Here is a 16,165-nt window from a genome sequence, read left to right as displayed (position 1 = left end):
GTGGGGAGGTGTAGGTGTGTGTGGGGTTTGGATATATATGTGGCTGGGTGGGGGTGGGGAGTATGGTGGGTGGGTGTGTGGTTGAGGTGTCGGGTACGTGTGTGTGGGTATGGTGGGGGTGGGGTGTGTGTGGTTGAGGTGTGGGTGTAGGTGTATGTATGGATGTGTGTTAAGGAGTATAGGTAGGGTGTGTGTCTGTGTTGAGGACCTATAGTTACCCACCAGGCCAGCACCTCATGGTCAGCTGTATCAAAGGCCACTGAAAGCGCTAGTAAGATCAGCAGGACAAAAATGTTCCTGTCAATCTCCAGGCAATGATAATCGACCAAGAGCATGAGCACAACTTATAACACGTATAAGCTGATGACTTGTATAGCCAATGTGGCTGAAAGATGCTACATTGGGAAGTACTGTAATTGTAGTCAACACTTCCGCCAACTTCATAGAAATGATGAAGGGACAACAGCTGTCAAAGGGGTTGCTAGTAGGAACTGACTGGAAACAGTTGGTTTTGGGATTGTTCTCTCCACTCATTTAAGGCTTCTAATAGCATCCCCTAAAACCAACTAACTCCAGTCAATTTCAAGGCTTCTAGAAGCAGGTCTGAAATGGATGGTTAAAAACCTTGAAAACAAAAGACTGGAGTCATGATCTCTTGGCAGGGTCCCTTCCAGCTCTGTTTTTTGTGCTTTCTTACTTTGATGTGGCTAGCTGCGATAGCAGAGAACTGGGGCTCCAGGGGGTTACTTCTGTTTGTCTGAATTGCTTTCTGTAGAGAAGGAAAAAAGGAGACCACTTGGATGGCTGGTGTAATGACTGTACCTCTTGGCACAGAAGCACCTGGCAAGCGAGGCATAGGAGTCAGGACACCCAAATACTCTGGCAGTCCCTGACTGCCTGAATAGGGCAGATAAAAATAAAGTATTTTTTCCAGGAAACTTTCACAGCTCTCATTTCCGTGAGTGGAATAGGAGACTGTGGACAGGATTCACCCTTGTACAGAGGCCAGCAAGGCCAATGAGCCACTTATATTCCATTAAAGATCATGGTCCTGGTGATTTGATAAGATGCATGAGCTGGCTGTCGACACAAGTATGAATTTCACCCAGGAAGTGCAGTTCTTACATGGCTAGCCCTGAAACTGGCCAGTGCCATCTAATCGGCCTGTGGTATCTCAAGAATGTGGATGTGACTGTGTGGTGGACTGTTGGTGGTTATTTTGTAGGGTTCCTGTTGTGGTATTTTGTGCTCCTTTTTCTTATGAAAGCTCCTGGAATCATTTATGTGAGGATCACATGATATTTTTTTTTAGAGGCCAGCTTGCATGGGTGCAGAGGAAGCCAAAGGTGCAGTCAAACAAGCAGAGCCCTAAATTCAGTATTTTTTTTAAACTGAGCACTTGATTTGAGAGAGGGGGGACCCTAACTCATTGTATTTTGTATGTGTGGGTTTCTTTGTTTTGTGTTTGAACCCCCGGAGTGGGCAATGTTGGAACTAGAATCAGTTGTGTATGCATGAGGTGCATTTGCTTGTATATTTAATTCCAGGTGGGGGGAAGACTTGAATCTCACAGATCTGCTACAGCTTCCTGACCAACTGTGGTTTTACTCTCTAAAGTTATTCTGGGAAATTACACCATCTGGTTACTGGGCTTACTTGTGCCTTTGGTGTGTTCAGAGTAACAGCTGCTGCCTTGCCTTGGGCTCTGCATGCTTGGGGCAATTTCAGTCTGGCTGTGGAGCTCCAGGCAGCCGAACCAGGGTGAACCATGGCACAGTTAGGAGAGCGTGTGTGGATGCTGGGAGGTCATGCTTCCCTTACAGAATCCCAGAATTATAGAAAATTGAGGCTGGAAGGGACCTCAGGAGGTCATGTAGTCCAACCCCCTGCTCAAAGCAGGACCATTCCCAACTAGATCATCCCAGCCAAAGTTTTGTCTAGCCAGGTCTTGAAAACCTCCAAGGATGGAGCTTCCATCACCTCTCTGGGTAACTTGTTCCAGTGTTTTACTACCCTCCAAGTGAGAAAATTCTTCCTAATATCTAACCTAAACTTCCCTTGCTGCAACTTGACCCCATTGCTCCTTGTACTGTCATCTGCTGTCACTGAGAGCAGTCTTGCTCCATTCTCTTTCAAACCCCTCTTCATGTAGTTGAAGGCTGCTATTAAGTCCCCTCTCAGTCTCCTCTACTCTAGACTAAATAAGCCCAGTTCCCTCAGTCTTTCCTCATAAGTCATGTCCTCCAGCCAGTTATGAACCGAGCAGGGTACAGGGCCCAGGGTAAATCAATCTGTGTGGGGCATTGCCCCCAGACATGAGAAAGCTGGCGGTGGTGGCAGGGAGTGGGGTGCCGAGCGGTTGGACACGCTGGATTCGGTGGGGTGGCGGGGTGTGCAGAGTGGCCAGATAATCACTTCCCTTGACCTACTGGCAATACACCTACCAGTGCAGCCCGGTATGCCATTAGTTTTCTTGGCAACAAGGGCACACTGCTGGGTCATATTCAGCTTACTGTCTACTATCACCTCACAGCTCCTTTTCTGCAGAGCTGCTGCCCAGCCAGTCAGCCCCCAGCCTATACTGGTACATGGAATTGTACTGTCCTAAGTGCAGGGCTTTGCACTTGTCCTTGTTGAACCTCATGAGAATCCTTTTGGCCCAATCCTCCAATTTATCTAGGTCACTCTGAATCCTAGCTCTACCCTCCAGCATATCTACTACTCCCCACAGTTTGTTATCTGCATACTTGCTGAGGGTGCACTCTATGCCTTTTTCCAGGTCTTTGATGAAGACATTGAACAAAACTGGCCCCAGGACTGACCCCAGAGGTACTCCATTTGATACCGGCTGCCAACTAGACATCAAGCCATTGATTACTACTCTCTGAGCCCAATGCTGCAGCTGGTTTTCTATCCACCTTACAGTCCATTCATCCAGCCCATACTTCCTTAGCTTGCTTACGAGAATGTTGTGGGAGAGTGCATCAAAAGCCTTGCTAAAATCAAGGTATACCACGTCCACCAGTCTCCCCGCATCCACAGAGCCAGTTACCTCGTCATAGAAGGCAATCAGGTTGATCTGGCATGACTTGCTCCATGCTGACTGAATTCATGCTGACTGTTCCTAATCACTTTTATCTCCTCCGAGTGCTTAGGAATGGATTCCTTGAGGATCTGCTTCATGATTTTTCCGGGGACTGAGGTGAGGTTGACTGGTCTGTAGTTCCCTGGATCCTTCTTTTTCCCTTTTTTAAACATGGGCACTGTTTGCCCTTTTACAATCATCTGGGATCTCTCCTAATCATACTGAATTTTCAAAGATGATGACCAGTGGCTCTGTAATTGCATCAGTCAACCCCCTCAGCACCCTTGGGTACATCCCATCCAGTCCCAAGGACTTGTTCATGTCCAGCTTTTCTAAGTAGTTCCTAACCTTTTCTTTTGCCACTGTTGTCTGCTCACCTCCTCCCCAAACTGTGCTGTCTAGTGCTGTAGTTTGGGAGCTGACCTTGTCTTTGAAGACTGAGGCAAAAAAGGCATTGAGCACTTCAGCCTTTTCTGCATCCTCTGTCACTAGGTTGCCTCCCCCATTCAGTAAAGGACCCACACGTTCCCTGATCCTTCTTTTGCTACCAACATATGCTACAGAATGCTACAGCTTCTTCTGCAGCAGTGCCTGTCCTGTGAGAAGGTGGGCCAAGGTGTGAACTAGGCATTGTTTTGATTGTCATATAGAGATAAAGGCCAGGTCCAGAGGAGCATGGATGTTTGTTTCCCCAGGAACAGGTAACAATGGCACATGTTATGCCACTGCTACTTGTCTTTGGCATACACCTGTTGCATGTGCGCTCTAGTGTGTCACAGGTTACCCCAGGTGGGGTTGGGGAGGCTGTGGCCAACACCTGCCCCCTGCCCCCCAGTGCTGTAAAGTAGCAACATGGGGAATTCTTGCATGTGTGGCATGTGTGCACTCATCCAGACGCAGCCAATGGGGTGATAAACAGCCCTTGGATAACCAAACCAGGTGAAGACCCTGGGTCTCAATCCAGCACCATCAGAATGAATGGGAGTGGTTCCATTGCCTGAATATAGCAGGTCTTAGATGGGTAACTTTGACTGCCCTAATGACTGGTATGAGAGATGGGCAATTAGGTTTTTGCTTTGTAGTTCAATTCTTTCTACACATTGTAGCTTGGCTGTGCTGTATCCTGAAGGCTGCTCCAGACTTCTCAGAAATAAAAAAAAACGAACAGTAAAATTGTTTCATCTTTTCAGATCATGTTCTCATCATCATCTTATTTATCACTCCCCCTAGAGCCATACTCTCAGGAGGTGGATCTCCAGGCACCCTGACCTCAGGGGAGCAATGCGGAGATACATCTGCTGAGGATCTGCCCTGACTTTTGAGCAGCTGGCATTAGAAAAGTTTCACAGTAATTTTCAGTTTAATTTTCCAGCTAGATGAGAGGGGGAAAACCCAGAGGGGTAACACAGAGCTGGCTGGGGATATCTCAGTGAAATGCTTGTCAGGAAAAGCAGGTTCATTAATGTGGAATCATTAGCTTCTGGCCATCTTAGTAACACACACGTTCCGCAGAAAGTATTGGGGGGGCGGTGTTGATGCACTTGTTGATACACAATTCCTATTAGATAGACCTTTTACAAGAAAAGTCTGAATCATTTAACAGTCAGCATGATGCAGCGAGTCAGCAGAGGAAGGTGTAATAAGTGAAAGCGGCAGGCTAGGGTGGAGGATTAGTAGTAGAGCTGGGATGAATTTTACAGATGGGATAGTGCATACAGACTATTGCTGGTAGTGTGAGAGAGCAGGGCTTGCTTGTACTGGCCTCCCCGTGCAGTCCCCCACATTCCAAGGATTACTATCTTGGCCACTCACCTTTCATGAACTAGGAAAATTCATGACTTAAAAACATTCCCCTGAAACTTGTGCTCTTCAGAGCACATGCCCACAAAGGTACATGTACTGCACCCAATTCTGCTGTCCAGTATAAACCCCAGAGTAATTCCACCGACTTTACTGGCGTAACACTGGTTTTACCCTAGCACAGCTGAAAGTAGAGTATTGCCAACTGTATCTCTTTTCCCTCTTAGGAAGGCTGTTCTGGGTAATCATTAGCAGTACAGTGTCTGACCTCTCTTTTGGTAAATGGCAAGTATATCCAACTCCATTGACTGTGGTGCCTTTCAGCTAAAGTTTATGAAGAATGGGTGTTATCTGCATTGAATTTTAAAAATCTCTAACATTATCACCAGATAAAATCCTCTAAAAATCCTGTATGTTTGGAATGTTCTGAAGCAACGATTTTAGCTCGCTGCTGTACTACTTGAAGCTAGTTTAGCCGATAACGAGTTCAGACAGAGTTCATTCTGGGCACCCCGGGCAGGAAACAAGCACCCGCTTTGTTTTATGGCTTCACAATTTTCAGCCATTGCAAGTAATTGTCTAATGAGTTTTAAACTTTAAGGAAACATGTCCTGCTGGATTTGTTTTGAACTGGAATTGAAAAATCATAGATGACACAATGAGGTTCCACTGCTCTTGATTGTGGCTGCAATGTTGATGGATCTACAATGCTGATGCAGTAAACCATCTGATGTGAGGTAAACAAAACTAATAAACATGGAAAAGTAGGACAGAAAGGGACTTCAGGGAGTCTCTAGTCCAACCCCCTGGTGCAAAGCAGAGTCCTTCCTGTATGAACCATCCCAGTCAAGTATCTTTCTCACCTGCTCCTAAAACAGGGGTGGGCAATTATTTCGGGAGGAGGGCCACTCACAGAGTTTTGGCAAGCCATTGAGGGCTGCATGACAGGCAGTCAGGGGCAGATACATATTAATTTTCTAAATGTTTAGGGGCCCTGCAGGTCAGATAGAATGGCCTGGTGGGCCGCATTCAGCCCACAGGCCGCATTTTGCCCACCCCTGTCTTAAAACCTTCCCAGGCTGGAGATTCCACAGCCTCTCTGGGTAGTCCCAATGATTAACCACTCATAGTGAGAGAGTTCTTCCTGCTAATATCCAATTTAAATTTCCCTTGCTGCAAGTTGAGACTTTTACCCTTTGTCCTGTCCACTGAGGCCACAGAAAACAGTCTGTCACCATCCTTATTGTAAGCACCTTTCAGGTATTGGAAGACTGCTATCAAATCCGCCCCCGCCACAGTCTCCATTTCTCCACATTAAATAACCCTTGTTCTTTTAGCCTTTCTTTGTCTGCTTTTCTAGACTTCCGTTCACTTGTGTTGCTCTCTTCCTATTTTTTCCAATTTGTCCAGAGCGTAGTGTGCCCAAACTAGACACAGTGCACTGGGGGAGAGGGAAGGGGGTGTGGAGTGGAGAGGAGATTGTGGAGAATGCATTCCCCAAACCTTGTCCTTGCAAAACTACTGGGAAGCTTTGTTAGGCCTCTATGTAGACTTAAGTAATTATGTCCCAGCATTCTGTCTCTTGTGATTATGTAGCTTAATTACATTATGAAAACAGCTTTTGTCTAAGGGTTAGAAACAGGTTTTCCCTGGAGGATATTATGTCCACTTTTTAGTTTCTAGCCTCATGCAGACCAAGAGCTTTCCCAGACTCTTGTCCAAACCAAATAAACTCAATTGCGATCCATCTCCCTTGTCCGAGATTTTTGCTTCTACTGTGCTCTTGGTATGATAAATAAAGAGGACAGGGTGCTTTGGAGATGCATGCAAGAGGCTCTGCTGGGGTGTTGCAATCCTATTTACACAATGTACAGACTAAAAGAGAAAGGGGAGTGATTTTTGGCATAGTCACGACCATTTGCACTATTGAGGTTTGGCATGCATCGTTCAGTAATGCAAAGCCTGTTTAAAGTTATTTGTTTGTTTTTATTGAAAAAAAAAGAATGAGGGGCTGGTTGGTGGCCAAGGGCTATCTTCAGCATCCTTTCTTTTCTGCACAGCCACATCCAACTTTCTTCTCTCCCTTTCTTCATGGTTTAGCAGTTGGACTACAGAAAAATAGGCCTTAAGGAAATAAAGTCCCTGACTTCCCTTCCCCACCATGGCAGAGTTCAGCTCCTTTGCGTGTCTGTTTCTCATTGCTGCTTGCTGAGCAGCAGGGCTCATACAGTGAGAAGATGGAACAGCTTGTGCAGATGTGATGCAATAGCTTGTGTCAGCCGAACTAATCTCCAGGGCTTTTGAAAATGAACTTGCATTTTGTGCAAAGCTGAACACCCAGGACTCTGAGCTCTGTGGGTAGCAATGCTGTGTAATGAGCAGTGTTATCAGTGTGGTGGCACAGGTGTTCACTGGTGCCCAGGGGAAGTGTCACCTCTTTTTTTGGCACTGACATGCTAAAAAAATCACCAGTTTTTGGCAGTAAAAAATTGAGGGGACATCTCCCTCCAGCACAGGCATTGCAATTCCCAGAAGTCTCTTCACTGAAGCCTCACTCAGTCACACTTACGCTCCTGGTCAGCCTTCCACACTGGAGCTGGGACCTACAGCTGTAGGGGAGGTGCAAAGGGAGGGGCGGGGGGATGGGAAGGTGAGCCACTCCCCACTCCATTCTGGCATGTCCCTGCCTGGAGCTCATACCCCACTTACCCACCCACCCTACACTACAGTGTGTACAGTTTAGTGCATATGTCTTGTAGGCCAAATTCAAGTTACATTGTGACCCTAGGTTGTCAACTTTCCTTCACTTGTATTTCCATCTTCCAGGGAGCATCATCTCCTTTCCCAGTGGCATTTGCTCTCCCATCTAACTCACACCATTTTCATTTTGGTTTTGACTGTCCTTGCATGGTTTTGGTATGACTTGATGCCTCTGCATTCTCAGAAGCAAGTTCAAAGCCATAAATAAGAGACAGAATGGCAATCATGGTCTTCCTCATGTAGTGTTTAATCCAAAAGGGCGGGGGGGTTGTAATGCAGTAAGAGGTACTATGTGTTACAGGGCCTGGCAGGAAGCAGCATGGTTTCATTGCTTCTTTTAGCAAGCCTGTTGAACAAAATCTGTTGATTACCTGCCTTGGTGGGGGTGCAAGATTGTGCTGACCACATACCACTAGAGTGTTTCCTGGTAATGCTACAGATGCCAGTTATTATTATGCTTATCAATGTGCTATCACAGAGCTCAGGAAAAGACAGGGAGACTTCTTACCCTCAAAAGGGCTTTATTGCAACTGCTAATACACACACAAAAATGGCTGACAACTTCCTGTGGTTGTCATCATGTCAGTCCTGTCAACCAGGCATATTTCTTCCTATAGAGTTTGTCTTGCCCCTGTTGGGGGAATAGTTCAAATCTAGCCCCAAGTCCAAGAAGGCTGCATGCCTAGTCTTGGGCCTCGCTTCATATAGGGGTTCACAAGTCCTTTGCCTTTCCTTTTAGGGGTACCCTTTCTCCTCTGAAGGGGAACCCAGGTCTGCCAGTGGCTCTGGGTTCCTCCCTTCCCTGTCCATCCCTTCCTTTTTCAGCACCTCACTCCTTGTCCAGCTTCCCCTAGCTTGTAGCTCTGAAGCCTCTCATTTTATTGCCTTGTCCTACCTGGGCTGCAGTTTTAACAGCAGTTGTTGCTTGCAGGCTCCTGAGAACACCCCAAGTTGCATTCTAACACCCAGACTCGCTGACCAGCTCTGCTGCAAACCCCTTAGTTTGTTCCCTGGCATAACAGAGCAAGAGATGTTTACTATGACGAGGCTCACAGCATAGCACACACAGACGAGGCATCTCTGAGAAAAAGAAGCATTCTAGAGGAGGAAGGGGAAGGACTTTGTGTGTGCAGTACTGGCTGCTAAACTCAGGCATGGGCTTGTTACCAGTATAGATGCACACTTCCCCAGCTGTGACTAAGGCAACTAGCCCCTCCATTAACCTTTTGTCTAGTGCTGTCATGTGGCATCTCCCTGTAGCTTTTGACACTGAAATCCCTCAAGTTTGCAGTGCCCAGGGTGCCTTTCAAAAATTATAGAATCATAGAAAAATAGGGTTGGAAGGGACCTCAGGAGGTCATCTAGTCCAGCCACCTGCTCAAAGCAGGACCTTCACCAACTAGATCATCCCAGCCAAGCCTTTGTCTAGCTTCATCTTAAAAACCTCCAAGGATGGAGATTCCACCACCTCTCTGGGTAACCTATTCCAGTGCTTTAGTATCCTTCTAGTGAGAAACTGTTTCCTAATATCTAACCTAAACCTCCCTTGCTGCAACTTGAAACGTATTCTATTGTCTGCCACCACTGAGAACAGTCTAGCTCTGTACTCTTTGGAACTACCCTTCAGGTAGTTGAGGGCTGCTATTAAATCCCCCCTCAGTCTTCTCATCTCCAGGTTACATGGGCATGTCTACATATTCAATTAATGTGCTTTAGGTAATGCACATGCAATCTAGTACCTCCATTGTGAGGTACTAGAAAATGCACATTAGCCTATTTTAATGAGCATTAGCTAAAGACGGTGAGTTTTTGTGATGCTTTAATGCACATTAAAATAGGCTAATGTGCACTAAAGTGCATGTGTAGACACGCCCAGTAAACCCAGTTCCCTCACCTCTCCTCATCAGTCAAGTGCCTCAGCCCCCTAGCCAAAAAAACTAACAAAACTCTTTCTTATTCTTTGTTTCAGGAATGTGGGGTGATGATCTCTATTTTGCAACAGCTAACTCTAAAATGATTGCTAATGTGAGTCAGTTGAGACACCACCCCACTTGCAGCATGACTGTTTCAGTAGGGGCTGGGGCAGTTCTGTCCTCCAAGCCCTGTCCTAGTTGTGTGGTGTCCCTGCAGGTACACAGCTTTACTTTGCCTGGTGATCTCTCAAGTTTGCTCTGCATCTGCTGGAGTTTGGCTCCAGTCCATCCTGCAGGTAAGGCTAGCACCCTGCAGTGCTAGAGATGGAGCAGACAGTCCCTGAGGCTGCTTTGTTTTGAAACAACTCTGGCATCTGGTCTGGCTTGAGTTCCCAGGTTACTAAGACTGAGTATAATGGAAATGTTCTTAAGGAAATTTGCATAGAGGTGGGGCTGTGAGTTCAGACTTGTGGCTTGAAATACTGGCTGCTTGACTGGGGCACAGTATGTGATGTGTGAATGCCTAGTACTGACTTTCTTCTTCTCTCGTATACTTCATTCCCTGCTCTACACATCATTAATGTGGCAGAGCCACACAGCTACTTTACTGTTGTTTATAATACTCTGGCCACGGACTTTAGGTCCTCATCCTGGATGCATGGGTGTGCTGCACATGTGAGGAGGTGTCAGCAGTCTGTGGTGTATCACCACACTCACATTTTGGACTGCCCTGTAAGCCAATCTTATAAAGTGTGGCATTAAAGCATCCAGCTCCAGAGTAAGTCCTGTTTAGTTCAATTCATAAGTTGCAGGGGAGCTCATACCCAGCTAGATAGGGTGCTGGTTTGCTTATGAAGTACTTGAGATGAGAATCAGTCTCATCCCCATTGGCAACACGTAGGGGGTACACATGAACCCCCTGAGTGTGGCGGTGCACCCCTTATGAAAAGGCACTGCCAACACTGCTGGCGGCGCCTGCATGCAGTCGCCACTGGCCACCACCACCCCCCACTGCCAACACCACCGGCGGTGTCTGCAGGCAGTCCACAATTGCCACTGGCCAGCAGTGTCTGCGGGTGGTTGCCAACCACCGGGTAGCGCTCACCCCCACCCCCCACACTGACAGTACCATGGCTGCCTGTGGGAGCTCCCTCCTTACAGCCGCCACGCTCCCACCGCCAACACCTCTGCTACTGCCTGCAGGAGCTCGTTGTGCCCTCCCCAGCCTCCAGGGGCACGTGGCATTTGTGCTCATCCCACTGTTTGTGGTGGTGTTCAAGTGTCCTGACCTGAAAGTTGTCAAATGACTGCTAAAACCTCCCCCACCAGTGCACCCTGGATGAGCTACTCGGAGCTCAGTCCTGCACCCCACCCTGCCCCAGCTGTTCAGTCCCTGCCCCTGCCCCTGCCCCACTCCCTCCTTCCACTGCGGGGGGCCTCAATCTGCCCCCCACATCCCTTCCCTCCCCTTCCCCTTTCCCCCACATCAGACTTACCTCCTGATGCTGCTCTCCAAGCCGCCGGGCTGTGCTCCTGGCTGTGTGCATGAACGAGCCATTTATCAGCCACATTATCAGCCACATCAGGAAAAAAAGGCTGTTTTCCAATACTGTCAATATTCCCTATATCAATGCTGATCCGATATGGGATCAATGTATCAGTGCACCTCTAACCCCCTGCCTGTTAAGAGAAGGGCTTATCCTACCAAACCCACTCAGGTATTGCAAATATTGTCTTTTCTTCCTTCTCATGTGGTTTCTCTTGCTCTCTGCTTGCTTGTTGATATTTTCCTTCTGTCCCCTGTTGCCAGGGAGCTATTAACGAGGCCTGTATGGGCTCATTTGCAGAACATGTGGATGCAGGTTACACGTGTTGGCTGTACATCTAATGCATTTAAAGTCCTAGCCCCATTTTGTTCCTCCTGAAAGAACACGGGGAGAGACCTCCGCTTGTGGGTCTTCCCTTTCCCCTGCCTTCTTAGTAGCTGATAGTAGCTGATGCACAAGAGCCTGGGGTTCCCAAAGATGTCCTGGGAATTGCCAGGTCAAGGAGAAAGCCCTGTGGGCTCTTTCTTGGGGTGGCAGATATTTACAGAATAGTGTGAAGGGGTCACCTCCCGACTGTTCCCATCTGGTGTCTTTCCTGACAGGGTGGGCATGGACCATGCTGCTTTTGTTATAACTGGCATTGTTCTCAGGGTGGACACACAAGTAACAATTGGAACACTTCAAACAATCAGCTGTACAGCCCAGCTGTATGTGCCCTTTGAAATGTTCCAAAAGCAAACGAAGTACTGCAAAATCAAACTATGCTGTTTGAAACATTCCCAAGCCCCTTGCGCTTGGAAACAATATAACTGTTACTTCTGTGGGCACCCAAAGATGTTGTCATGGCTTGTTCTTGCTTGGGAGTAGCACAGCCAGTGCTGCCAGCAAGCAGGGGTCTTTGGAAGGTTCCTCCCCCTTCCTGCAAGCAACAAGGATCGTCATTTGTTCTTGTTCCTCCCCTACTCCAAGCCTGGGTTCGTCAAAGAAATCTTTGAGGGCAGACGACTAACAGTGTGTCACTGAAGTTAATGGAAGGTCAAGGCACTTATGGTTCTCAGCACTTCTGCTGAATGGAAGGCAGGGTACAACAGACCACACACACAATTAGCTTCCTACAGTCCCTGGCAGTCTTTCCCACCATCTCCTTACCCTGCCAGATCACCAGGATGAGCATGACAAGAGAGTGCATGAGTTGGTCTTTTATCTCTTGACCCTTCCCTTCCCCTGGCCCCCTATACTGGCTCAGCCTCTGTCAGTTCCCACACAAAATGGATGATTTCTAAGAAAGCTGCCATTTGAAACTAGCATAATTAAGGGAAAAGAACTTTTTGTGCAATCCAGATTAGCATGATGAGACCATGTCTGGATCTCTTCACAGTGCATGGCTTGCCAGGGATCCCAGGGCACAGTAACACTGTTGAAACAAGCAAGGGAAGTGCTTTGAATGCTCATGTTTGAAGCTTTTGGACAGACCAGGGAGCTGGTAGCTTCGCCAGAGTCTGCACCGGTCCCCTTATGGACACCTAAAGGCCGGGAAGGGAAGCAGTACTGCTGCATATAGCCTGAGCACCCCACCTCCAGTGCTCTTGCAACCTCCCGGCAGTGACTGCTGCTGGAAGAAGCTGGGTCTGGTTTCATTGGTTTCCCAGTAAAGACTGGGACCAGAGTAGCACTGCTCTCCTCTCCTCCCTCCCCCCAATCCCCAGAGCCAGTTTCTAGAAGGCCTTGAGGCTGACACAAGTGACCTTTTTAGAGAACCTCAGGGTTAAACTAGCCTTGAGCTTTCTTGTAAAGAGACATATTGTGCAAAGCAGGTCCATTTATCAGAGAAGTTACATCCTGTTCTGACAAACATGCATACTCAGCAAAAAGGCGAGGATGGATTCTTAAGAGAGAGAAGCCACATGCTGCCCTATGATGGAAGAATGGCAAATTTGCCACTGCATTGTAGATATGGTGATTTGATGTTTAAGTCAGTTTTAAAACAGTTGCCAGACGGACAGCACTTTGTGCCCTTGAGACCTCTGCTATAAGTAGTCGCAGTATCTCCTGCAAGGCACAGCAGCAGGCACTGAGAAGTATTGGACTAAAGGGTTTTGGAGCTTATACTCTTGCAAACTGGCTCAGCATGAGTCCTATAGCTGTATTCTAGCCTTGGGGTTCCAAAGGCATGATTTCTCCCATAACAACAGGGGAAAAAAGATCACCGTTTCATCTTTTCTGTTATCCTGTGTCTGCCTGTGGCCAGGATCAGATAATATAGAGAAAAGTGTGAGACACTTTAACAGTTAAATTTGTATTAGGAAGAATAAGGATTGTGAGGGATTGAAAAAAAAATGTGTAGTCTCTTCCTCTGGGGTTAAGGACCCTCCAAATTAATTCTCTGGGGTTAAGGATCCATCTTTAAATTAATTTTCATCTTGAAACTGTTTTTGGCTCCAACCCTGGTATCTAACTTGTCCTTTTTAGATCTATACAGTGGCATTCACGCACAATTTAAATCCCCATTAATCATTAGGCAGGCAAGGTTCTTTGAGTAGATGTGATTTCTTTTATTAGACCAACTGAGTAGTTGGAAAAAAATTCTTGGCAAGCTTTCAGGCTTAGTCAACCTTCTTCAGGCATATGGAGTTTATCCTGTTCTGAGACTGTTTTTGGAATCTCAGAACAGCAGGGACTTCCTATGCCTAAAGAAGGGTGATTGCGCCCGAAAGCTTGCCAAGAACTTTTTTCCAAATCACTAGAGTTCCTTTAGTTTTTTGCATGATTTTGGAAAATTGTAACTTTAAAAATTTTAGCTAATTTTCATTAAGAGCATAAATATTCACAAGACTGACTGTTTGTTACCCCATCAGGCCTCCCCCCATGAGAAATCTGCCACCTTTTAAACTGTCTCATTTTTAAAACTGTCTCATTTTAAACGCTGCTGTTTTGTTAATCCAAATAATTTCTCTTCTTTTCTTTTTGTTGGAGTCCAGGAGAAAAGAAAGTTGCCAATCCATTTTGCTTTAAACCTACTAGTGTTTTATTTTCTGCTTGTTTAAAAAAACTTCCAAGCTCTCACTCATAGTAGAAAGTCTGGGACAAGGATGGTACAGAATTCCAAATAATCTAGATAAAGGACCTTTTAATATTGCTGTACCCTTTTGTTACATAAAATGCAATTCTGTTAATTCAGAGCTGTATTCTTATGGGCAAATTTAACTGCATCTAGAATGGCCAGGCCTTGAACTCTTTGGATTGGTCAGGATTGGATTCATATGCCACTCTTCCTAACAAAGGCCTCAGACCAGTTTATAGAAAGAAAACAAAGTAATTTATATTATTATAAACAGAAGAGAATGAGCAAGAGAACAAAACAACTTAAAAAGGAAGCTATAGTATTGACATAAACAAGTTTCAAAAACAATATCCCAGCCTAGCTTTGTTTGCTAAATGCCTGCTCGGTCCATATCTTTCTTGGGCAAAACATTAATGCAAATATCGCAGCACAGAACAGGGGTTCCCAAACTTTTTGTGCTGAGGACTGGCAAACCGCAGACTGGAAGTGACCGTGGACCGAAAAACAGTGGACTAGTAGTAACCGGCATACTGCAGGCGGGCAGCCAACTCTGTATAAAAAAAGAGTTGGCTGCCGGTCTGCTGGTTACTTCCAGTCCTCTGCTTGCCGGTCCATGGTTTGCAGTCAGTTCTGGTCCAGCAGCCAACCCTTCTGCGGACTGACAGCTAACCCTTTGTGTCCCCGTACTGGGCTACGGCCTGGGGGTTGGGAACCCCTGGCATAGAATATGACAGCCCCTGTTGCAGTGGGAGATAGGCACTTGCAGACTCTTTACATGTGTTTGGGGGGGGGAGGTTGCTTTAATTAGAGCAGCTCCAAGAGCAGCTCCGTGTATTCAGCATCTCACACGTCAAAATGATGGTGGGGGTGCCTTAACTAGAGTTCATTCAACAAGCTTTAAAGTTGCCCGCTGCTATTCTGAAGCACAGGGATGCTGAATACATGGGTGGAGTTGGCTGGAGCATGCTAATTAGCACACTCGATTAATTGAATCTGCTCCAGTGCGTGCTTATTATCATGCATCAGAGCAGATGTCCAAGATAGGTATAGGTGCCCTTAGTGCTGCTGATGTGTCTGCCTAGATCATTAGGCCCACACATGCCTTTAAATACCTGCCCCTGTATCCTTCAACGTACAAGAACTGTGCTTTCTGATGTAGGCGGATGCTACCCAGTCAGGAGAGACACAAACAAAGCTGTCTCTAAAGGAATTTACCTTGTTTGATTTCTTGATCTAAGATAAAATGGACTCCAGCTGAAAATGTATGATCCTTCTTAGGGCAGAGAAAAATTAGTCGGTGGGACTGTTGCCCAAGAAAAGAGCAGAACTATTTCTGCACTCAAAAGCTTTGCCACCGAAATTTACCTCTGCTGCTATGTTGCCTCGCTGTTCTTGCCAGGGCCTTGCAGTTTCACTGTAGGAGGTTTTTGTACTAGAAGATTCAGGGAGCCATTTGCAGTGTGAGGACTTGTACCTGTCAAAGGTGCTCACAACAGCCGTTTGGAACTGGTGGGCTCCTGCATGAGTTTGTGATAGGCAGTGTTGGCCAGTCAGAACCCAGACACCATGTGAAGTGGACCTATGTGAGATTGCTTGGTTCTGACTGACTTCTGAACAACACAGTACCAAGGGGTTGCATAAACCAAGAAAGTGCTCTTGTAACAGGGGGGCCTCCTCGAGGCCAGTCTGACATTGGCCCACGCACCTGTTTCTGGGTCAATCGCCCGCCTTCTTTCCTGCCACACCTTGATGATATATAATTATGATATTAATTAGGCGGGAGGCTGCCCATTTCTGCCCTGATGCCAAGGGGCGCTCTCTGTGGTTCCGTTCCTCCCCTACACTGCAGCCCAAGCCTTGCAGATGGCATCCACTGTTCTTATAGTCACTAGCCCCACACTGGGCCCCAGAATCCTCCAATCCACACCCCTAACAAGATTCCCTCCAATCAGGCAGCCTACTCCACCCTCATTCTGGGCTGCCTAGCTCCCTGAACTCT

The 16,165-nt window shown here is 46.8% G+C and overlaps 1 long non-coding RNA gene across 1 annotated transcript in view; it reads right to left on the bottom strand.

The window, feature by feature from the left end:
- LOC102381462 overlaps positions 1–11,314 on the bottom strand; it is a 13,078-nt gene extending 1,764 nt beyond the window's left edge. The window contains exon 1 of the long non-coding RNA XR_323376.2: positions 11,055–11,314. This is a non-coding gene — a long non-coding RNA (uncharacterized LOC102381462). The remainder of the gene's footprint in view (positions 1–11,054) is intronic.
- Positions 11,315–16,165: the final 4,851 nt, after the last annotated feature.

This window comes from Alligator sinensis, unplaced genomic scaffold (genome assembly GCF_000455745.1).
Source record: "Alligator sinensis unplaced genomic scaffold, ASM45574v1 scaffold505_1, whole genome shotgun sequence".
Lineage (NCBI taxonomy): Eukaryota > Metazoa > Chordata > Crocodylia > Alligatoridae > Alligator > Alligator sinensis.
The sequence above is the reverse complement of the archived record's forward strand: the minus strand, read 5'-3'. Positions and strand labels throughout refer to the sequence as shown.